Source organism: Helianthus annuus, chromosome 7 (assembly GCF_002127325.2).
Source record: "Helianthus annuus cultivar XRQ/B chromosome 7, HanXRQr2.0-SUNRISE, whole genome shotgun sequence".
NCBI classification, from domain to species: domain Eukaryota; kingdom Viridiplantae; phylum Streptophyta; class Magnoliopsida; order Asterales; family Asteraceae; genus Helianthus; species Helianthus annuus.
In genome coordinates, this window is record NC_035439.2 from 146,536,335 (window position 1) to 146,560,870 (window position 24,536).

At 36.7% G+C, this 24,536-nt stretch overlaps 1 long non-coding RNA gene across 1 annotated transcript; it reads left to right on the forward strand.

Moving 5' to 3' along the window:
- Positions 1 to 3,257: 3,257 nt before the first annotated feature.
- Positions 3,258 to 4,877, forward strand: LOC110869156. Its single transcript, XR_002552969.2, has 3 exons — positions 3,258 to 3,534; positions 4,090 to 4,146; positions 4,646 to 4,877. It is a non-coding gene; the product is annotated as an uncharacterized LOC110869156 (long non-coding RNA).
- The last annotated feature ends 19,659 nt before the right edge of the window (positions 4,878 to 24,536 follow it).

A 24,536-nucleotide genomic window follows, 5' to 3' on the forward strand; every position in this document is an offset into this window, starting at 1 on the left:
AAGCATGAGGTAGGAGATTAATGTCTCCATTTAGGCACCTCTTTGTGAAATAGAGTTCATACATGAGGTAGGAAGAACAAGCTTCCATTTGGGCACCTCTATTGTTCACCACTACACTTGTTGTTATAAACAACAAGGAGGGTCATGAACATACAAGTATTAAGGTAATAACAACAACTAATCTATAGAAAAACATCAAGTAATGAGTGGATTCTTATGAAGGATAGCCCAAGCTAGTCCAACCATCACACATTCAACAAGTTTCACACTTGAACACTACTTGTGGGTAAAACCCTAATTAAAACAGAATGTTTGTGAGGTTTTAACCTCTGATTTAAGTGTCTCAACCATGTTTTTAAGCTTAACCAACCATAAGAGAGGTTGTAAGCATTAGGACATTGGTATGAGATGTGTTAGACACAAGTTGGATGAAGTTTACATAAGTTTGTAACAAAACAGAAAGTTTTTTGGACAATTTCGGAGCAATTCCAGGTCTGATTTCTCCAAGGAGAAGTCAAGGAATCAAACTCCATGATTAACCAAGCAAGTAGGAAGAAGAACCAAGTGTTTTCATCAAGAAATGAGCAAGTTATACCAAGTTTAGTGCAAGTGTATGAATCTGTCCGAAAATGCAGATTCTTGCTTGAATTTGAGAGTGTTTTGGTGAGATTTGAGAGTGATGAAAGTGTCCAAGTGCTTGGAGGACCTTGGGTACTTATAGGGAGGTGATTAGGGTTGATTAGAGGTGTTTACAAGTGCCAAAACTCGATTTAAACATGAAATCCCGCCCAAAAAATGAAGCTGGTCGCGACTGTCCATATGTTCTGCAGACCTGGGCCTCATGCGGCCCGCCTGGGATATCCAGGCTATGTAACGCGGGCCGCGAGCCCTTTGGGGTTCTGAAACAAGTTTGTTTTTATTACAATTTGGCCCCTATAGTTGTGTAGTTGATGTTTTAAGGTGTTTTAAGGGCCATTCTTGTCACAAAAGCATAGATTAGGATATGATTTAGCATGAGGAGTATAAACCAAGTAGAATCAAGCGTATAAGTATCGAATCAAGTGTCATTCTCGTTCAAATCACGTTCAATGCATAAGTTTAGTTTAATTACAAGTTCGCACATAGTTTCCAAGAATCACGATTAAACATTGATTGATTCACGAAGTCGAACATACGAGCATACATAGAATGCGTATAACATAAATGTAACAAAATACAAGCTTCATTAATGATCCAAGTCTTGATTTGATAAAGATTACAAAGAAAGGAACGATTACAAGAGTACAAAGTTTCCAAAGATAGAAATACGAACAAAACTTTCTATAAATGGAAAGTACAAAAGAGCAGGGCGTTACAGTCTCCCCTCCTTTAGGAAATTTCGTCCCGAAATTTAGGAAGACGTAGGGAAAAGGTGAGGATACTTTGACTTCATATCCTTTTTGAGTTCCCAAGTAAATTCAGCGCCACGTTTTCCTTCCCATCTAACCTTAACGATAGGAATCTTACTGCGCCTTAGCAATTTGACTTGCTGGTCCACGATTTCTACAGGTTTTTCCACGAAATGCATAGTTTCGTTGATTTGAAGATCTTCGAGAGGAACTTGAAGTCCTTCATCAGCGAGACATTTCTTTAGGTTCGAGACGTGGAACGTTGGATGAACATTGCTGAGCTCTTGAGGTAAATCGAGTCGATAAGCCACCTTACCAATCCTTTCGAGTATCTTGAAAGGACCAACATAGCGAGGGGCAAGTTTTCCCTTTTTACCAAAACGAACCACTCCTTTCCAAGGAGATACTTTGAGTAGGACATGGTCCCCAACGTTGAATTCCATTGGTTTTCGTCCCTTGTCAGCATAGCTCTTTTGACGACTTCGAGCCTTAAGTAGATTATCACGGATTTGAAGGATCTTATCCGTTTCTTCTTGTATGAACCCAGGGCCAGTGAAATGTTTGTCACCAATTTCGTGCCAGCTTAAAGGAGATCGGCATTTGCGACCATACAATGCCTCGAAAGGAGCCATTTGAATACTGGAATGGTAGCTATTGTTGTACGAGAATTCGATCAAAGGTAAATGCACATCCCAACTACCACCAAAGTCGATGACACAAGAACGGAGCATATCCTCTAGGGTTTGGATAGTACGTTCAGTCTGTCCATCAGTTTGAGGATGAAAGGCCGTACTAAGATTCAAATGAGTACCCATAGCGGACTGAAAAGTTTGCCAAAGGCGCGAAGTGAATCGACCATCACGATCAGAAATGATGTCGAGAGGAACACCATGATAGCGTATGACTTCATCGGTATAGATGCGAGCAAGTCGTTCAACCTTGAAGTCTTCGCGAATAGGAATGAATTGAGCGGACTTAGTCAAGCGATCGATGATCACCCAAATGCTATCGTAACCAGCAGGTGTACAAGGGAGTTTAGTTATGAAGTCCATCGCAATGCTATCCCATTTCCAAACGGGGATTTCAGGTTGCTCGAGCAGGCCAGAAGGTCGTTGATGCTCGGCTTTGAATTTCGAACAGGTAAGACACTTGGAAACGTACACAACAATGTCTCTCTTCATACCAGGCCACCAATAGGATGTACGTAGATTATGATACATCTTGTCAGCGCCAGGATGAATTGAGTACCTAGATTTGTGTGCTTCGTTCATGATAAGGTCACGAATATTGTCGCGATCTGGGATCCAGACGCGATCACAACAATAGAGAAGACCATCAGGTTTCGAAACGAGTTGACTTTCAGATGCTCCACGTATTTCTACTGCCATGGAACCTTCATTAATAGACGAGTACTGCGCTTCACGAATGCGATTGTGAAGATCGCTCGAGATATGAAAACAACGAATGACATCTACATGAGCCTTACGACTAAGTGCATCGGCCACGACATTCGCCTTACCAGGATGGTAGCGAATCTCGCAGTCGTAGTCGTTGAGTAATTATACCCAACGTCGCTGACGCATATTGAGTTCTTTTTGGTCAAAGATGTGTTGTAGGCTCTTATGGTCAGTGTAAACCACACACTTGGTACCATATAGGTAGTGTCGCCAAATCTTTAACGCAAAAACAACTGCGCCAAGCTCGAGGTCGTGGGTAGTATAATTCTTCCCATGTATTTTGAGTTGACGTGTAACACCCCAAATTTCGTATGACATGATATAATAATTTAATCGTAATATTTTAATAGTAAGGAGTGGTAAATATACATTTTTACCACTTCGAAAGTCCTATAAATGATAATAAGTTAAAACCCCTTATGTAGTTGAAAGTAACTAAGTTAGCATGGGGAAATAACCATTGAACACCCTTTAAAAGACAAGGGACTAAAAGTGTAATTTTACAATAAAACTTGATAAAAAAAAAGAAGCCAGTAATTGCTTCTCTGTGTGCGATCGAGAAGGATAGGGCAGGGGAGACTTTCCCCTCAAAACCCTAGCAAATTATCACCAAATTGAGAGGCTTATAAAGGATGAAATTGTTATGCATGGGCTAGGAACTTTGATTACTTAAGTGTTCTTGACATCAAGTAAGTATAATTTCATGATTTGGTAAAGTTTGATGAAGTGGTTTATGTGTAATTGTGATTTTCTATGAAATCAGACATGAATGTAAGATGATATGAACATGTAGGAGTTGAAATTATGCTTGAATTTATCTATGATGATGATTTAGGGAAAAACCCACTTGTATGTCAAAAGATGATTAAACTTTTGTGAAATCCTACATGCTAATTAGATTAATGTTGATGATATTTTGATGCATAGATGATTTAGAACAATATGTATATGGTTAGGGTTGCAAATTATGAAGTTGGAAATACTTATGTTAATCAATAGATGAACTACGGAAAAATATACTTTAAGTGCTTATACTTTATGTTTTGTAATTAGTATGCACGCCATGTGTTCGATGAAATGCCTTAGAATGATTTAGTTGCGACTTAACATCAATTCTTGTTAAAATGATGTTATGAAATGGAAACGAATGTATGCTTATTCGTTCAACGCCATGTTGAATAAGTAAAATGCATATGTGATATAAAGCATACAAAAAGCTAAAAGTGTAAAGTTATGTTATATAGGCACGAAGAAAGAAGAAAGCGCGAGTCATTCGAAGTCACAAGCAACGCAAGACCACGGTAAGTTCATATGAACTTCATTTATCTTTTATGTAGATTTTACAAATGGTAATTCTAGAATTAAAGCCTTAGTGTAAAGTGTATGTGGTTCATGTTAAAAATTGTGATAAGTAAAGTATCGAAAGATGAATAGAGATGCAATGTCAATGGTCATGTAATGATTCGCTTCAAGCAGGTCAAAATGTTGGAAAGTGTAATTTTGGAATGGTTTATGTAAAGACTTGTTGATAACGGGTCGAATTGAAGAAAAAGTGTTAAAGATATGGCGTAGGTCTCGACCCACTATGTAGGGGTTGATAAGTTTATATGTTGAATGTTTTCGAAAGAAACGTAAAAGAGCAAAAAGAAATTTATGTTAGAATTGAAAAGAATGATTTACTATAAGGATGTTGACAAGATGATGAATTTATAAACGGGTCGAATAATGACAAGAAAATGAAAGTCTTGAATTTTGTTTGGCTAATAGAACTAATAAATGTATTGGTGTTTTGAATGATAGGTATATCCCACTCATGATGATGCGAGCTCGGATCGAACACACCACACTACATCGCCCTTTATGCGCTTCCGGTTAAAGTCGTCTTTTGTAAATGGGTCAAAACTCTTTCATAATGTAAATATTAAATTTATGTCTTTTGAAGTGTGTCATAGAACTTAGTTGAATGATGATTGTTAAAAACAGGGAATTGTTTATAGTACGAACGGGTCATGCCCAATTTTTGTAAAATTAATATGTCATTATCATTATTTTCGAAAGTGAAAAAAATGGGCGTTACAAGTTGGTATCAGAGCCGAGGTTTGAGGGATTCAAGTATTAGAGTTAAAAATGCTTGAACTCAAACCGAAAGCTCGTATGAAGGTGTGTTCGTTCCGAAGCGCTATTCAAGTAAGTAAATTGTAAATTTTGATTATGCTTATGGTTAGAAATGGGAAGGGGTTTATAGTTAACTCAATAGAATAACCTGGGTTGTAACATTACGGGATGTTGCGGGAGGTTTCGGAACGTCAAGGAACCTTTTCGGGTCATACCGGGGCTTGGGAATGAAGTATGTGGGTAAAAATAAGAGAAATTAGCGTTTGCAGGTTAGAAGACCCGTCGGCGACGGCCCCCTATGGCGTTAGCGACGCACCTGGGAGTCCCGACGGCCTAATTTCCTGTCTACGCGCAAAGTTCAGCGACGCAACATTCTGGGGTGCGTCGGCGACGCGGCCCAGTGCCGTCGGCGACGCCCCTTCCCGGTTCACTTTTGCTGATTTGTTTTCTTTGTTATTTCGTGGCCTCCAATTCAGCTCCGGACCTTCGTTAAACTTAGAAAAAGCCCCTAAATGTTTATAAAACCATGAATATAAGTTGAATAACATGAAGGCTATTAGTTAAAGAACGAATGAATATGAAGTAAGTGTAAGAATGAATGTATGTTTCGAATAACATGTCTAGAATGTTCGTAATGAAGGATAGTATGGTTTTATGACCTACGGAAATGAATTATTGAAAGACAATAATGCATGAATGATAAAGAAAAGAATGATACGGTATCTAATAAAGTATGTAATTGTAGATAGCGGGTGCAGTGAGTGTAAATGATGATGATAATGGTATTACCAGTAATGATGGTAAAGATGATACCCTATGATGAATGGAATGTGGTGAGGTCACGAAGTGACCCTTATCACCGAGAATAATGAATGGTATACGGTATGGTCACGAAGTGACCATTAACACCGAGAATGATGAGTGGTATACGGTGTGGTCACGAAGTGACCGTAAACACCGGGGATGATGAATGGTATGCGGTGTGGTCACGAAGTGACGGTAAACACCGGGGATGATGAATGGTATGCGGTGTGGTCACGAAGTAACCGTAAGCACCGGGGATGATGAATGGTATGCGGTATGGTCACGAAGTGACCGTAAACACCGGGGATGATGAACGGTATGCGGTGTGGGCACAAAGTAGCCGTTGGTATGGTCACTGAGTGGCTATTAACACCCGGAATTATGAAATAAAAGCATGATAATCATAACTTAAAGGACAGAGGTCAATAAGATGTAAGCATGATGGCATGAAGTAGCATGTAATGACGTGAAAAATATATATAAATTTACGAATGTGTAATAAGTAAGAGAATGAAAGTCATTGAATTATGTTAGGCATATTAACATATTTCCTAAATTATGTTGAAGAATATTTCTTGAAGCAAAACCGATAGTTTCGTTAAGTCTCCAAAAATGCAACCCATGATAAATAGGATCGCCTAAATGTCAACCGGGTCATGTCGAAATGTTTCGAAATAAGAACGTATTTGATTGAAAGGTTGTGAAGGAAATTCTAGTTAGGTTTATCAACCCTATAATGAGATATATGTGGTGAGGCCATAAAGGAAGGAAAGTATAAAAATTTAAAATGTTAGAATGTAATGAACGTAACTAAAGCATAACTTTTAATAAGGATCTCGAATGATATAGTAGATGGTTGGTGAAAACTAAGAGAGTTGTTAATAAAATAGGTTCCGAGTAACGGACGGTGCGAGAAAGTAAGCAAGAAGGATGAGGGATTCTATTCCCCCATGAACGAAAGGCATGCATGATGTGGACTATCGTGACCGATGTTGATGATGATGCCTAGGTGGGATGAAAGTTATTGAAATATGATTAAGAATGCATCAATGTAACTTAAGATGACATGGAAAGTATATGAAGTAATGAATGAAGAAAATGCTTAAGGTAGATGACGGACGAAGGAAATACAAACGATAACAAATGACACGATAGGAAGGAATAAAAGCAATGATTACGGAAGAGGATGGTATGGTCCTAGAATGTAAAGAAAGGTAAGAATGATAATTACGACTAAGCTTAGAAAATATTGAACATGAAAGGATGATGGAATTCCGAGTATGATATGATCTTAAGGATGAAAATTTTGTCAAACAAAAGTACAGATTAGTAGGGATATGTTGATAGTTAATCGTTGTAGACCTAAACGTGATATACAAATAAGAGTAAAACATATGACAAATGTGGTAACATATAATGGTGTAAGAAATTATATATATATACGTAGGAAGATGTTGAGATAATAAGATTATGATGAGAGAAGTATGCTCCGAACACGTTACGTATTAAGCATGTGATGATCGACTTATGAAGACTAAATAAATAATGGGCTAAGACCTAGGTGGATGATTTAAGCACTAACGAGGATGGAGGTTTTTGCAAGAAATGGTAAAATGAAAGCAACTATATCTGAAACCAGTAAGGAAGTACAAATGTGCGAATTAGTCCACACTGTAGTAATGGATTAACCAACAACTAATAGTAACAGAGTTATTGAATGTTTGAGGCCAATATATGTATAGGTATATATATATACACACTCAAACAATAGCAGTCAAAGTTTTTACGTCACATTAGAGGGTGACTAGGAAGAATGATGATGTAAATAATAAAGGAATCAATTAGTAGCCTCATGGTGGGCATTATTGATTTAAACAACATAGTGAAGGAACAAAGTATGGTTAGTAAATTGGAAGGCAGAAGTAAATGACTCATAATGCTAGTAAGTAAATTATAATCTTCATATCAATAAAGGAAATAATGACGGCTCTAAATTTTGTTTATTGTAGAGTAAGATTATTAGATGTCTTAAAAATGTCATGATGTAAAGAAAGTAAGAGTCGATTCGCATTACGGAAAGTGGGTAGTAGTAAGAAAAGAAAAGTGAGGAACTGTTACACACTTAGTATGCTAAATTTAGAATAACTAGAAAGAAGTGTATGGAAAATGTGAAAAGTTAACGTCGAAGGAAGCTGGGATGAAAATATAAGAATGCGTAACTGTTAGGGGTGGAATGTTACATAAAGAGGGGTTGAATGGAACGTAAAATGTAATGAATGGTTATGCCAAGTTTTATGTAACTCATACGAGAAATTGAGTGGCATATGTAATAAGCTTATAGTTTCGTATGTAGCGGGAACGTAGGTTGATAGGAATTAAACCTTTGAGGTACAATGTTGGGTAATTTCCTTAGTATTACAATTGCTAGAGGGAATGACGTATGTATGACGACTATGGAATGTGATGACAAGTATAGCTGAGTATGACACCTCGAATGTAATATGAGTTGCTCAAATGTAAGTATTGATTACACGATCATATTGATAGCATGATTAAAGACTCATGTTGGACCTTGTATCCTAGGGATAAACGGTAAAGAGGTTAGAGCACGATAGTATGTATACGATTTGTATAAATGTGTATACATTAAGTTGTGGTTAACCAGGCAGTTATGATAGATTATCAGTGGAAGAAATAATAGTCTTTGGGTAAAGATTATACGAAGGTATTGCAAGAAAAGTACGAAAAGAACTATCAAGCAAATGACATGAAAGAAATTTTGCTTGATAATTGGCCTTGAAGGATGGGGAGTATGTAGAGACTAAATAGTTAGAAACTATTGAATGATGTTTGATTCGTGAATTAATATGAATGAATAAGAATGAAAAAGTATGAATATTATGATAATTATTTCCCCTAAGTAGATGTTAGAGGTATGCGGGAATGAATAATCTGTCAGATAAGTTTTAAGAAATCAACTTGAACAAATGAACGATGATCATGGAATAATGTAATAGGATAGCATAGCATTGAATCATGCAAGATTGATTTACCAAGTGTATTAGACAAGTTTTAGAGTAGTAATGACCGATTCCACATGATGGATGATCAAATGAAAGCATGTTGTCGAAATTCGAGGTATGTAATTACGAAAGGATACAGGTAGACCTGTCAGAAGGTATGTATTCAGGTTTCGGGGACGAAACCTTCTTTAAGGGGGGTAGACTTGTAACACCCCAAATTTCGTATGACATGATATAATAATTTAATCGTAATATTTTAATAGTAAGGAGTGGTAAATATACATTTTTACCACTTCGAAAGTCCTATAAATGATAATAAGTTAAAACCCCTTATGTAGTTGAAAGTAACTAAGTTAGCATGGGGAAATAACCATTGAACACCCTTTAAAAGACAAGGGACTAAAAGTGTAATTTTACAATAAAACTTGATAAAAAAAAAAGAAGCCAGTAATTGCTTCTCTGTGTGCGATCGAGAAGGATAGGGCAGGGGAGACTTTCCCCTCAAAACCCTAGCAAATTATCACCAAATTGAGAGGCTTATAAAGGATGAAATTGTTATGCATGGGCTAGGAACTTTGATTACTTAAGTGTTCTTGACATCAAGTAAGTATAATTTCATGATTTGGTAAAGTTTGATGAAGTGGTTTATGTGTAATTGTGATTTTCTATGAAATCAGACATGAATGTAAGATGATATGAACATGTAGGAGTTGAAATTATGCTTGAATTTATCTATGATGATGATTTAGGGAAAAACCCACTTGTATGTCAAAAGATGATTAAACTTTTGTGAAATCCTACATGCTAATTAGATTAATGTTGATGATATTTTGATGCATAGATGATTTAGAACAATATGTGTATGGTTAGGGTTGCAAATTATGAAGTTGGAAATACTTATGTTAATCAATAGATGAACTATGGAAAAATATACTTTAAGTGCTTATACTTTATGTTTTGTAATTAGTATGCACGCCATGTGTTCGATGAAATACCTTAGAATGATTTAGTTGCGACTTAACATCAATTCTTGTTAAAATGATGTTATGAAATGGAAACGAATGTATGCTTATTCGTTCAACGCCATGTTGAATAAGTAAAATGCATATGTGATATAAAGCATACAAAAAGCTAAAAGTGTAAAGTTATGTTATATAGGCACGAAGAAAGAAGAAAGCGCGAGTCATTCGAAGTCATAAGCAACGCAAGACCACGGTAAGTTCATATGAACTTCATTTATCTTTTATGTAGATTTTACAAATGGTAATTCTAGAATTAAAGCCTTAGTGTAAAGTGTATGTGGTTCATGTTAAAAATTGTGATAAGTAAAGTATCGAAAGATGAATAGAGATGCAATGTCAATGGTCATGTAATGATTCGCTTCAAGCAGGTCAAAATGTTGGAAAGTGTAATTTTGGAATGGTTTATGTAAAGACTTGTTGATAACGGGTCGAATTGAAGAAAAAGTGTTAAAGATATGGCGTAGGTCTCGACCCACTATGTAGGGGTTGATAAGTTTATATGTTGAATGTTTTCGAAAGAAACGTAAAAGAGCAAAAAGAAATTTATGTTAGAATTGAAAAGAATGATTTACTATAAGGATGTTGACAAGATGATGAATTTATAAACGGGTCGAATAATGACAAGAAAATGAAAGTCTTGAATTTTGTTTGGCTAATAGAACTAATAAATGTATTGGTGTTTTGAATGATAGGTATATCCCACTCATGATGATGCGAGCTCGGATCGAACACACCACACTACATCGCCCTTTATGCGCTTCCGGTTAAAGTCGTCTTTTGTAAATGGGTCAAAACTCTTTCATAATGTAAATATTAAATTTATGTCTTTTGAAGTGTGTCATAGAACTTAGTTGAATGATGATTGTTAAAAACAGGGAATTGTTTATAGTACGAACGGGTCATGCCCAATTTTTTGTAAAATTAATATGTCATTATCATTATTTTCGAAAGTGAAAAAAATGGGCGTTACATGACGAGAGGCGTAAGTGATGACTTTGTCTCGTTGCATGAGCACACAACCAAGACCACGATTCGAGGCATCACAATACACCACGAAATCATCATTCCCATCAGGAAGAGCGAGGATAGGAGCGTTGCAAAGCAAGTCCTTGAGAGTTTGAAAAGATTCCTCTTGCTCAGGACCCCAAGCAAAAGGTTTCTCTTTTTGAGTCAACGAAGTGAGGGGACGGCGATTTTTGAAAAATTCGAGATGAACCGACGGTAATAACCCGCCAATCCTAAGAAAGAACGGATTTCAGAAGGAGATTTAGGCGCGGTCCAATTCTTCACGGCTTCGATTTTTGAAGGGTCGACATGAATTCCTTTTTCACTAACAACGTGCCCAAGGAATTGAACTTCTTTGATCCAAAACTCGCATTTAGAAAACTTAGTGTCACACCCCTAAAATCCACCTGCGGAGTATCACCGCTTGGGAGCGTGACTGACCAGGATCAAGCCACCAATCATATTAAACATGTAATTAATATATAAAAGTAAATGCCATTCAACCACCAATATGAAAGGTGTTCAAAACATAAGTATGTTATCACTGTTTAGCGGAAGCGTATAAATAAAATCCAACATAAATAAGTATGAGATGTCATAATTGTTTAACAAGACAACCACGATCCAAGCCCACAACGACCAGCTCCTCCCTGTGCAAGCTCCATGTATCTAACGACCTGCAAGGCATGTAACAGAGGATCAACAACTAGTTGAGCGAGTTCACAGAAAGTAAATGTGTAATAGTAAGTTCGTTTGAAACATGTGGCTCTACTGGGCCGATAGTACGTTCTATTGGTGGGGGCTTCCCATGTGTATAACCACTAGACTATTCGTAACCATAAGTGTTCTACATATCCCGAGAACAGTAATACGTACAAGTTTACGTAGGTTTTACGTAAGTATCCTTCACAACCGAGGATAGGGGTACGCGGGGGTTTACGTAGGTTTTACGTAAGTGCCTGACACAACCGAGGCAGTAGTGAGTATAAGTTCACGTAGGTTTTACGTGAGTGTCCTTTGCAACCTGAGGACAGTGAGTAGCATAAGTATACGTAGGTTTTACGTATGTGTCCTGCACAACCGAGGATGATGGTATGGTAGTCTAGTAACAGTGCAAGTACGATTCTATTCAACCTTATTCCTTCAATCCCATTCCCAAGCCCTGGGAATCCCATGCCTTAGTAAGAGTGTGAACTCACCTTGATTTGCTCGGTATGTTATTGCTTCTAGGGTTAATTAGTGTTTAAGTCCGTTACTCACGACCTAAGGTATATTGCACATGATTCGATGTAAGTGTTTGCAAACAATTAAGGTTTACAAGTCTTTGATATCCAAGCAATTGTGTTCAGTGTGATTATTGTGTACAGAATAGCATGAGATAGATTGTTCACGTATGCGGTATCCAGCAGTATACAACATCATACAGGTATAAACAGACATGAACAATAGCATGAAAAATCATACAGTAAGCTTTGACACACACATCCCTTGTAAAGTTCGGACTATTAGCATGCTATTATATACAGAAACATACCATCAGCTTTATTACAGTTGTTTGCTATAACACAGGACACTTATCCACTTATTCACGCGTATGAAATCAACAGATTGGACGACACAACCCACTTAATAAAAATTCGGACCCTTGGCATTATTAAAAGGTCGGATCCCCACTATCCTATAAAACTCGGACTACTAGTGGGGTGTATATGCAAAACTCGGACAAGAAGTGGGGGGGTTTCCCCTTTACAAAGTCGGACAAGAGAGGGGAAGGGGCTATAAACTCGGACCACATGTGATGTTATCAAAAGTCGGACAAAAAGTGGGGGGGGGGGAAGGCATAAAACTCGGACAAGTTAACACCTTAAGAAACTCGGACCTTCTTGAATCAACATAAAGTCGGACCCTTGATCCCTTATAAAATTCGGACAACCCTTCACCCTAATGAAACTCGGACAACATGGTCTCATTACGTTGGATTTTGTGAGTTGTAAAAAGGTTCGGACTATATTTTATTGCTAAAAGTCGGACTAGCTTGTATATAAAAAAGTCGGGCCAAGAACCCTTGCAAAAATTCGGACATATCATGTATCTTTCAAAATTCTGACTAGGTTACAAAGCTTAAAACTCTGACAAACATTTATACAAACTTCGGACCTTGTATATCATTCTAAAACTCAGACAACAATCAATCATACATACGAACATTCCATTTCATTGCGATTGTATCAGTTACGTTTTCATGTTATCACGACTAAGAAACCCTAATTACATTGCATCTGTCTAGCAGCAATCCAATTATCAAATCAATCATGTATCTTAATCATCGGGCAATCAATTAAACGACTATTCAACATCATTATCACCATAATCGGAATCCAATCAATAATCACAGAGAATATCATATGAAGAACTAGGGTTTTAACAAGAATCACAAGAATCAAGAATTGATAATAATCAAGCAATCAATAAACAATTACCTTGGATTGATTCTAGAGAAAGTGTGGAATCAAGAGTGATGAAGAACTTGTGCCAATGATGAGGATGATGATGATTGCCAGAGAATTAGAGAATATGAGAGTACGTGCTTAGTTTCTTGGGTGGTGATTAGTGAAAGGAATTAGGGTTAAGAATGATTTAAGTTTCACTATTCACACAAAGCACCCTAAAGAATTATCTATCACATATTTCATGCACAAGATATACAATTTAGAGTTTCACCACCACATTTAAGTATTTGTCAAATCATTCACAAGTAACACATAACCATGCACAATTACAATACACTTTATTGTATCAAACGTATACAGTTTCATCGTAAAACAATTGTGCAACTAAACAACCAAACAAACAATGAACGTGCAATAAATGCGAAATTGGAATCTTGGAAACTCGAGTTGTCACACTTAGCATATAAACGCTCAGTACGCAAGACTTCAAGGATAAGGCGAAGATGACGCTCTTGATCGGCTCGAGACTTAGAATAAATGAGAATATCATCAATGAAGACGATCACGAAGCGATCCAAATAAGGCTTACAAATACGATTCATGAGATCCATGAACACAGCGGGTGCGTTGGTCAAACCAAAAGGCATAACCACGAACTCGCAATGTCCATAGCGAGTGCGAAAAGCGGTTTGGGGAACGTCCTCTTCGAGGACTCGAAGTTGATGATAACCAGAATGAAGATTGATTTTGGAGAAACAGGTAGCGCCTTGAAGTTGATCAAAGAGGTCGTCGATTCGCGGAAGAGGGTAACTTTTTTTGACGGTGAGTTTGTTGAGCTCACGATAGTCGATACACATGCGGAAAGAACCATCTTTCTTTTTGACGAAAAGCACAAGAGCACCCCAAGGAGAGGTACTTGGACGAATGAAACCCTTGTCGAGGAGTTCTTGAAGCTGAGTAGACAATTCTTGCATCTCGGAAGGTGCAAGACGATAAGGAGCCTTGGCAACAGGAGTTGCACCAGGTATGAGGTCAATACGAAAATCAACGGATCGAGGAGGAGGAGGACCAGGTAAATCTTCAGGAAAGACATCAGGGAAGTCGCGCACCACTGGAACATCACTTAAACTTTTTCCCTTGCCTTTTTCTTCCACAACGTGGGCTAAAAAGGCAAAGTACTGTTTGCGTAAGTACTTGTTCGCTTGTGTGCAGGACATCAACTTTAGTCCTTTTGAAGGTCGGTCTCCATAAACGTGTAAAACGTCACCAGATGGAAGAGGTAAGCGAACGAACTTCTCGTGACAAGCGATTTCAGCATGGTTCTTTTGGAGCCAATCCATGCCTATGATGACGTCGAAACTACCCAATTGCATGGGTATGAGATCGATAGAGAAAACATGCTCGTTAAGAGTAAGACGACAATCGAGGAGAATGGAATCGACTAAGATAGATTTGCCATTGGCGACTTCAACGGAAAACGACTTAGGTAGCTTAGAGCGTGCGCAATTTAACAATGATTCGAATTCTAAGGACACAAAGCTTTTATCCGCCTTTGATACTGGTGCGGAACGAGACGGGCTTGCGTGCTTCAACCTTAGAGTCGACGGAAGAGTGAGGAGTTTCAGAGGCACGAATCTCGGAAATGACCTTTGGAACGACACGCGCAAATTGATCGGCCATGAAAGCCATCATCTTCTTGGTGGAGCGAGACTTTGACTTCCTAGACGCGTTGGAGTGATGAGAAGACATCTAAGATTCAAGGAACGAAACGAGTGAGACTTGGTCGTAATGTTTGTTTAAGAAAAATGAAATTGATCGCATAGCATAAAGTGTCACATAGCATAAAGATTCAAGTTGATTTGCATAGCATAAAAGTTTAAACGTTTCATATAACATAGTCATGAATTTCACATAGCATAACATGAATAAATGAAAGCATTGTAAATTTAGTTTGTTCACGAAGGATTATTATTGTTTGTGATTGCGATTACGTGCGAAATGATTAAAACGACATTTGGAAATGAATGAACGTTCAAGTATAAAAATCACATATAAATTGAGATACATAAAAGAGAGGCTCAATAAAACATCAGATTGTTTCGGGTAGAGAAACGTCGACTATTCCAAAGTGGGTCGAAAGTTCTTTCGATTTAGAGATATTGTGCTTTGGCCTATAAGTAAGATACTCTCGTCGAGAAGCGATTAACGGTATCTTACCCTTCCGGTTACTACACATCTCTAAATGATTGAAACATTCGGGACTTTGGCGAGAGTAAAAATCGAGGAATGGGACTTAATCGACGAGATGCGGGTTTCACCCCTAACTTGACGATTTCGTACCCTAAATGTGGTTGCTACTCGTCGATCAAAAATAAATTTTGACACTTTGACGAGGGTCCACTAGAGTTGAAATGGAAATTACAATTAAGTTGTGGATGTCACTCCTAGCTTAATGGTGAAATTTCGTGCAAAAATATATTAAAGGTAGAATGAGAGTCGTTTACCAAATTGTGGGTTTCACGCCTATTTTGGTAAATTCTTCTCGTTGGTGTTACAAGAGTATAAAAATAGCATAAGTGTATTCGTGTTAGCCTTAGGAAAGGCACATAAATTTAATCAAAAGTATAGCTAGGAAGCATGCATGGTAGAGTACAAAAGTTTTAAACAACAAATAAGAGGCAAAATTCCTAGAACTATAGATTAGGGCAAAAGCATGACAATTTTCCTAATTCCCTATAGTTATGGCTCTGATACCAATCTGTCACACCCCAACCGATGGCGGAAACATCGGGATGAGACGAAGTGTGTAGATTGCTCAAAACGTCATAACACTATGTGACAATATTTAATTAAATTCAAATTTCATTTCAAAACTAAATGTCATACAAAATTTCAAAACAAAATACAACATTGTTTCAACAATAACATAACAAACAAAAGATAGATAAATTCTAGGTGTGTATCTAGTCCACCCTAAACTTGTTTCATCATTCATCCATACTTCAATAATCAACCTGCAACATGTATCAAAATAGAGTTCAATGCAAAAGCAAAGAGCGAGTATACAAGTTTGTTTACATAGCATAATAGAATAAAAGTCTCAAATCCAACATGATTCATAATATGTGAATTACTAGTATGCAATTTTGGCGTACACTATGATCAAACCCAAGAATCCAACGCATAAAATAGCCTAATCCCAAAGAATCGCGGGATGGTAAAAGTTTCAACTTAACAATACCCCAAGTTTAACGGGCGGTGCGTAAATCCTATAGCGCTATAATTGTCAAGGTGGGCTAGCAAAGTTAATGAGCATATACGTTCCAAATCGTTCACATAGAGCATACAAGAATCATAAGTAAAGCACATTAGTTTCATGTTTGTACAAGGATTGAGTAAGTTTAGTTTAGGTTCAAGACGTTTGCATAGTTATACATGTTGCATCCCAAAGTGTAAAGGGGAAAAAGGGATCGAGTATACTCACGGTTTACAAGTCTTGACTTGAAGTTCCGAGAGCAAGTTTAGTGGATGAATTAGTTTGGAGCAACTTGTCCTTCTACACGGGAAAGCAAAGGTGTGTGAGTTTGGGGAAATCGGAAGATTATAGATTCGGAGTCTAAAGATGTATAGAAAATAACATAAGTGAAAATAATCATCTTGTACACATAACTCTTGTTCTTGACACTATTAAAACTCAAAAGAGTTGGTATGATTTCATGGACTCAAAGGTCCATTAGAGTCGTAACAAGAGCATGGTCATTGATGATGTAACATATTCTTAACAAGTAACTATTAAGTTATCATCAAGTTTAGTTACTTAGGTATATACATATAGAATAACTTAGATAATATATAGATTACAAGTCCTATGATTCAAGCATGAGGTAGGAGATTAATGTCTCCATTTAGGCACCTCTTTGTGACATAGAGTTCATACATGAGGTAGGAAGAACAAGCTTCCATTTGGGCACCTCTATTGTTCACCACTACACTTGTTGTTATAAACAACAAGGAGGGTCATGAACATACAAGTATTAAGGTAATAACAACAACTAATCTATAGAAAAACATCAAGTAATGAGTGGATTCTTATGAAGGATAGCCCAAGCTAGTCTAACTATCACACATTCAACAAGTTTCACACTTGAACACTACTTGTGGGTAAAACCCTAATTAAAACAGAATGTTTGTGAGGTTTTAACCTCTGATTTAAGTGTCTCAACCATGTTTTTAAGCTTAACCAACCATAAGAGAGGTTGTAAGCATTAGGACATTGGTATGAGATGTGTTAGACATAAGTTGGATGAAGTTTACATAAGTTTGTAACAAAACAGAAAGTTTTTTGGTCAATTTCGGAGCAATTCCAGGTCTGATTTCTCCAAGGAGAAGTCAAGGAATCAAACTCCATGATTAACCAAGCAAGTAGGAAGAAGAACCAAGTGTTTTCATCAAGAAATGAGCAAGTTATACCAAGTTTAGTGCAAGTGTATGAATCTGTCCGAAAATGCAGATTCTTGCTTGAATTTGAGAGTGTTTTGGTGAGATTTGAGAGTGATGAAAGTGTCCAAGTGCTTGGAGGACCTTGGGTACTTATAGGGAGGTGATTAGGGTTGATTAGAGGTGTTTACAAGTGCCAAAACTCGGTTTAAACATGAAATCCCGCCCAAAAAATGAAGCTGGTCGCGACTGTCCATATGTTCTGCAGACCTGGGCCTCATGCGGCCCGCCTGGGATATCCAGGCTATGTAACGCGGGCCGCGAGCCCTTTGGGGTTAGGAAACAAGTTTGTTTTTATTACAATTTGGCCCCTATAGTTGTGTAGTTGATGTTTTAAGGTGTTTTAAGGGCCATTCTTGTCACAAAAGCATAGATTAGGATATGATTTAGCATGAGGAGTATAAACCAAGTAGAATCAAGCGTATAAGTATCGAATCAAGTGTCATTCTCGTTCAAATCACGTTCAATGCATAAGTTTAGTTTAATTACAAGTTTCGCACATAGTTTCCAAGAATCACGATTAAACGTTGATTGATTCACGAAGTCGAACATACGAGCATACATAGAATGCGTATAACATAAATGTAACAAAATACAAGCTTCATTAATGATCCAAGTCTCGATTTGATAAAGATTACAAAGAAAGGAACGATTGCAAGAGTACAAAGTTTCCAAAGATAGAAATACGAACAAAACTTCCTATAAATGGAAAGTACAAAAGAGCAGGGCGTTACACGGTTAACCAGAAAAAACCGAAAAAATGAAAAAAAAAATTGAAATAACTGGTTAATTAATTAACTGAAAATAACTGGTTATGAACCGAACCGGTTAAAGTGAATAACTGAACTAGTTAAAGTAATAACCGATTAAAACATTAACCGGTTAAAGCCAAAAGTTGGAATTAACCGCCTAAACTACTTACCTGAACTGGTTAGGGAAATTAACCGATTTGTGCACCTCTAGCAAGGGCGTTGGTGTTGATTCAACAGGGTGTGCACGACAGTGTATTCTCTCGGATTGACCTCGAAACAAGCTTGGACGGTCCTTCAAACCGAGTTTCAAGGTGATTCGAAGGTACTAACTATTAAGTGGGGATGGTAATGGGTCGGGTATGGCTAATCCCATATCCATGCCCGGTTGTAAAATCTTGTCCCATACCCGTCGGGTATCAGGCATACCCATGGGTATATCGGGTTTAGCCTTTACGATTTTCATGTGCAGGGGCGGATCTACATTGACATCTACGGGTTCACACGAACCCACTCGGTTTCAAATTTTTAGTAGAAATGCTATTAAAAATATGGCATGAACCCATAAATAATATTTTGGATGAACCCATTAACAAAACTCATAAGTGGTAAAATGGTTAAGGCGTTTACTACTTAACATGTCAACCCCGGTTCGAATCTTGTTTTATGGTTATATTTTGAAGTTTTTATCTTTTTTTCCTAACTTTAAAACACAAATTAGGGTTTAGACTTTATAAAACCATCGCCCCTGCCCAATTTAAACGTACAGAACACCACGCATTAATCAAACAAGTTGAATTTTTTTTTTTGGCAAATATGATTTGGTTATTTCCTTTGATTGATACATTCTTCGAAAAAAGGTAACGAAAGTTTGCATTTTCTTTCAGTTTCATGTTATTAATATCGAAAAATATTCATGCCTAATAGGTGTTTGAATAAATGCCAAAATGATGAATTCATATGGTTCTCCTTCGAATGCTTAAAGGGGACATCTGTTTTTTGTTTTCTTTTGAGGGTTTAGGTTCCAGTCAATTCATTCATTTAGTCTTCTCCTTGTCTTCGTATATTCACATAATCATGTTAATGAAAGTGATTTCATGTAATTTGTTTTGAACTCTTACTAGATATGCAAAACTAATAGCTTAGATCATATGTGATTGGCTAATTCATACAAAAATGCAAGATCATGTGATGCAAACTTCCAATTTCTTCCACTAATTTTTAAAAAAATTTTGTTTGTCTAACATTTGGTAAAGAAAACAGTAGGTGAAAACTGAATATGATATAGAAGTGAGAAATAGATAAGTAAACAATGTTTGTTAAGAATCATCATATTTTGTGTGATGAACCTTACTCGACCCGAACCGTTGGACCGACCCGAAATTTTTGATGTCCGGTCCTTTAAAATTGGAGCACTGTAAACTACTGAACCCATCGGAAAAAAATCCTGGATCCGCCACTGTTCATGTGTGTGTGTGTATATATAGGGGAGGGTTCATTGGATAACACTAAAAAACCACGGAACGGGGGAACACTCTTAAAAATTATACTTAACATGTTAAAAAAAATTTCTAAATTTTTTTTGGCGCTTTTTCTTATAAATACAAGTAGAAACATTTTTAATAAAAAAAATCAAAAACTAAAAATATATAAAAAATGTTTAGAAAACAGTTATATTTTATAGAATTAACATAACATGTTAAAAATCAATTTTTTAAAAAAAAATTTCAGCGCTTTTCTTTATAAAAAGGAGGAGAAACTAATGGAATAAAAAAAATTTCTAAAAAAAATTTTAGCCTTTTTTAATTGTTTTTTTAATATTTTTAGTTTTTGATTTTTTATTAAAAATGCTTCTACAAGTATATATAAGGAGAAGCGCCGAAAAAGATGTTTAAAAAAATTATTTTTAACATGTTAAGTTATTTTTTTAAGGGTGTTCCCCGGTTCCCCACTTTATTAATCTTTCACAATGAACCTCACACTATATATATATATATATATATATAGAGAGAGAGAGTAGGAGTTGGGTAGAAAGTCTATTTTTCCTAGAAAGTCTAGGAAGAAATAAGAATTTGACATGTGTCATTGAGGGATTTTAAGTAGAAGGGCTATCATGTAATTTCACATTTTAATTTTATTTTTGGAATGTATCTTCATTAACTAAAATTCCATGATTTTCGGAATTTTTATTATTTTCGAATTCAAATATGGAAGTCAATGTGTTCATTAACTAAAATTCTATGTCACATTGCATCGCATATTCCATTGTTCAGAAGATTACTTGAATTTATCAGCATGTTCTTGATGCTGTGTTTTAACAGTTTACAGGGCTAAAGTCAATTTTTTTATAGATCCCACAATATAAAGATGGTAAAACACAGGGTATGAATCTTTTTTTTTTTTTGAACGGCAAATTTGGATCACTGACGGACCACTGGAGTATCATCGTGCCACCAGCAGAACCACCCGATCATATCCATCTCCACTAGGCAATATAATGCCTATACACCAATTCAGGAGGAAACCCAATAAATCTAGGAAAAACCCCCTTTGTGGGAATCGAACCCATGACCTAATGGTCATAAGCCTTATCCCACCACCAAGATACCACTAGGCTATAATGCCATGGGTCAGGGTATGAATCTGATTGCTGTTAAAACACAACTGTATGAATCTGAATGCTAAAACACAAGTGTATGAATCTGCTTGCTGTTAAAACACAACTGTATAAATCTGTTTGCTGTTAAAACACAACTGTATGAATCTGAATGCTAAAACACAGCTGTATGAATCTGCTTGCTTGCTGTTAAAACATATCTGTATGAATCTGGATGTTAAAACACATCTGTATGAATCTGCTTGCTGTTAAAACACAACTGTATGAATCTGCTTGCTGTTAAAACACATCTGTATGAATCTGAATGTTAAAACACATCTGTATGAATCTGCTATCTGAATGCTAAAACACAGCTGTATGAATCTGCTTGCTGTTAAAACACATCTGTATGAATCTGGATGTTAAAACACATCTGTATGAATCTGCTTGCTGTTAAAACACATCTGTATGAAGCTGCTTGCTGTTAAAACACATCGGTATGAATCTGTATGAATCTGGATGTTAAAACACATCTGTATGAATCTGCTTGCTGTTAAAACACAAATGTATGAATCTGCTTGCTGTTAAAACACATCTGTATGAATCTGCTTGCTGTTAAAACACATCTGTATGAATCCGTTTGCTGTTAAAACACATCTGTATGAATTTGAATGCTAAAACACAACTGTATGAATCTGCTTGCTGTTAAAACACATATGTATGAATCTGGATGCTAAACCACAACTGTATGAATCTGCTTGCTGCTAAAACACAACTGTATTAATTTGCTTGCTGTTAAAACACATCGTCAAGAAAACAGAGATGATAAGAACAATATTTGAATGGTGATGATGAACTCAGAGATGGTGAAAATGGAGAAGTGTTTTAATTTGATCCGGTGCTCTCCATCGTTTCTAAAGTTACCTTCTTCCATAATTGTAGTTATTTTTGGTAGGGATTGGAGTTTCCAAGATGGGTTTGGAGAGAGAGGGGGGAAATCGCTTGAATTTAGGAACTGGCGGTTATCTAATTGATTTAAAACACGGTCATTGACAAAATTGCCCCTACTCATTTAAAACAATCAATTAATTAAACTCAAATATTACAAGATTGCTATTGATTTAATCTCAACCCTTAAACACACCAATCGGATGGACCAGATCGCTTCCTAGACTTTCTAGGAAAAACACACTTTCCGTGCAAACCCTACTCTCTCTCTCTCTCTCTCTCTATATATATATATATATATATATATATATATATATATATATATATATATATATATATATATATATATATATATAAAATTCGATGTATTAAATATCTATATAATACATTAAATTGTGATAAATAACATACATATTATCATCACCAAAATGATATTTGATATGTTTGGAAATGTAAATATATTATAATAGTAATCTTAAAAACATTGTATTTCATAGCATATAAATAATGCCATCAAAGTATATATTACAAAAGAAAAGTTTATTTTTTAAATAATAAAGCTACTAGAATGAGACAATACTAAACAATAGTTAAAGGAAAATACTTAAAAGTTTTCGGGTATATAGTTTTGGGTAATTGGGTCGGCTATCATCTAATCCCAAACTCGTCCCACACCCATAGAATATTTTTTTACCAATACCATACCCGACCCAATACCTGTCGGGTATCGGGTCTACCCGTCCCAAATGCTTCGGGTTTACCTGTTGGGTTCGATAGTTTTGCCATCCCTACTCTTAAGTTACAGGGGCTGCGAAGGGAATTCAAAGCCATTTAGATGAAAGAGAATGAAACCATCCCTAAGTTTTTGTCCAAAGTAATGATGGGGTTGTGAATAACAACTTGCCTATGGGGAGGAAGTGTTTTATCAATTGGTTTTGGAGAAGGTATTACGAAGCTTGTCGCCCAAATAGGAGCATGTGGTCATAATAGTTGAAGAATCCAAAGATTTGACAAAACAGTTTTTTGATCAGCTCATGGGTAATTTACAATCCCATGAGCCATGGGTCAATCGAGTCATGGATGTTAATAAAGAAGAACAAGTGTTTCCAGCAGAAGTTGAAGAATACCATTTACCTGCTCGTGTTAGAGGAAGTGGTCGTATTCGAGGACGACGCTGTGGGCGCGATCGTTTTAGTGGCAGATTACGAAGTAGCATACAATGCTACAATTGCAACAAGTATGGACATGTTAGGATAGATTGTTGGGCTGAACCACAAGCATGTGCAGCTCTAAATGACAACAATCCTAGGGAAGAATATAGCCAGTTATTCATGACCATAGGTAAGGATGAATTTAAAGATGGTTTGAAAGATGTGGTTAATCAGTTGTGCATGGCTCATAGTGAAAATTGTGGAAGCAAAGTATGGTTCTTATACGTCCCGCTTGCGGTATGCGCATATAATGTATATATGTGTGGGCGCTCGGGGGAAAAAGTGAAAGTGCACTAATTTTAACGTTATTTTACTAATTTTGTGAAAATAATGTTAAAAGAGGGGGATGGTTAATCATGCTTCATGTGGGGGATGCTTAATTGGCCTTTGTCTTAATTGCTGAGTGTTGTGTGCCTTATGTCTAAGGTTTGATGCAAAACTACCATCGAGCCGGGGGTCTCACCAGAAGCAACATCTCTATTCCTACGGGGTAGAGGTAAGAGTGTCTACATTTTATCTTCCTCAGACCCTACCTTAGCTTTGTTAGTGGTGGGATTTACTAAATATGATGATGATGAAAGTATGGTTCTTCGATAGTGGTTGTTCAAACGACATGACGAGGCAGCATGCATTGTTTCAAGTTTTTGATGATACAAATAAAGCTAGTGTGATGATAGGGAATGGAAAGAGCATTCAGATTGAAGGTCAGACCACTATTAAAGTAGATGTTGCACCAGGAAAAAGCAAGACACTTTCTCAGGTTCAGTTCTCTCATTTCCTCGGTTACAATTTACTCAGTGGCCGGTAAATGGGGGTATGATACTCCTTATTATTGATGATGCGGTGTGCATTATTACACTCAAAGAGTAAGGGGAACAAGTGTGTAAAGTTACAATGGCTGCAAACAATTTTTTTTCCTTTGAATGTTACTCAACAACATGAATACGACTCTAGTTGCTATTGAGCTTGTTGATACTACACTATGGCATCTTCGTTATGGTCATCTACATGAGAATGGCCTTCAAGTATTGAGCAACAAAGTTATGGTCTCTAGCTTACCTCCTATTTGATACTTGCTTTATGTTAAGGGTGCATATATGGAAAGTAACATAGGCGGTCATTTTCTCTTCATGAATGGAGGTCTTCTTAAGATCTAGAGTTGGTTCATGCAGATTTTGTGGACCAATGCCCATGCAATCGCTTGGAGGTAGTCGGTAATTTTTTATGCTAACGATAATTTCACACGTATGAGTTGGATCTTCTTTCTTAAT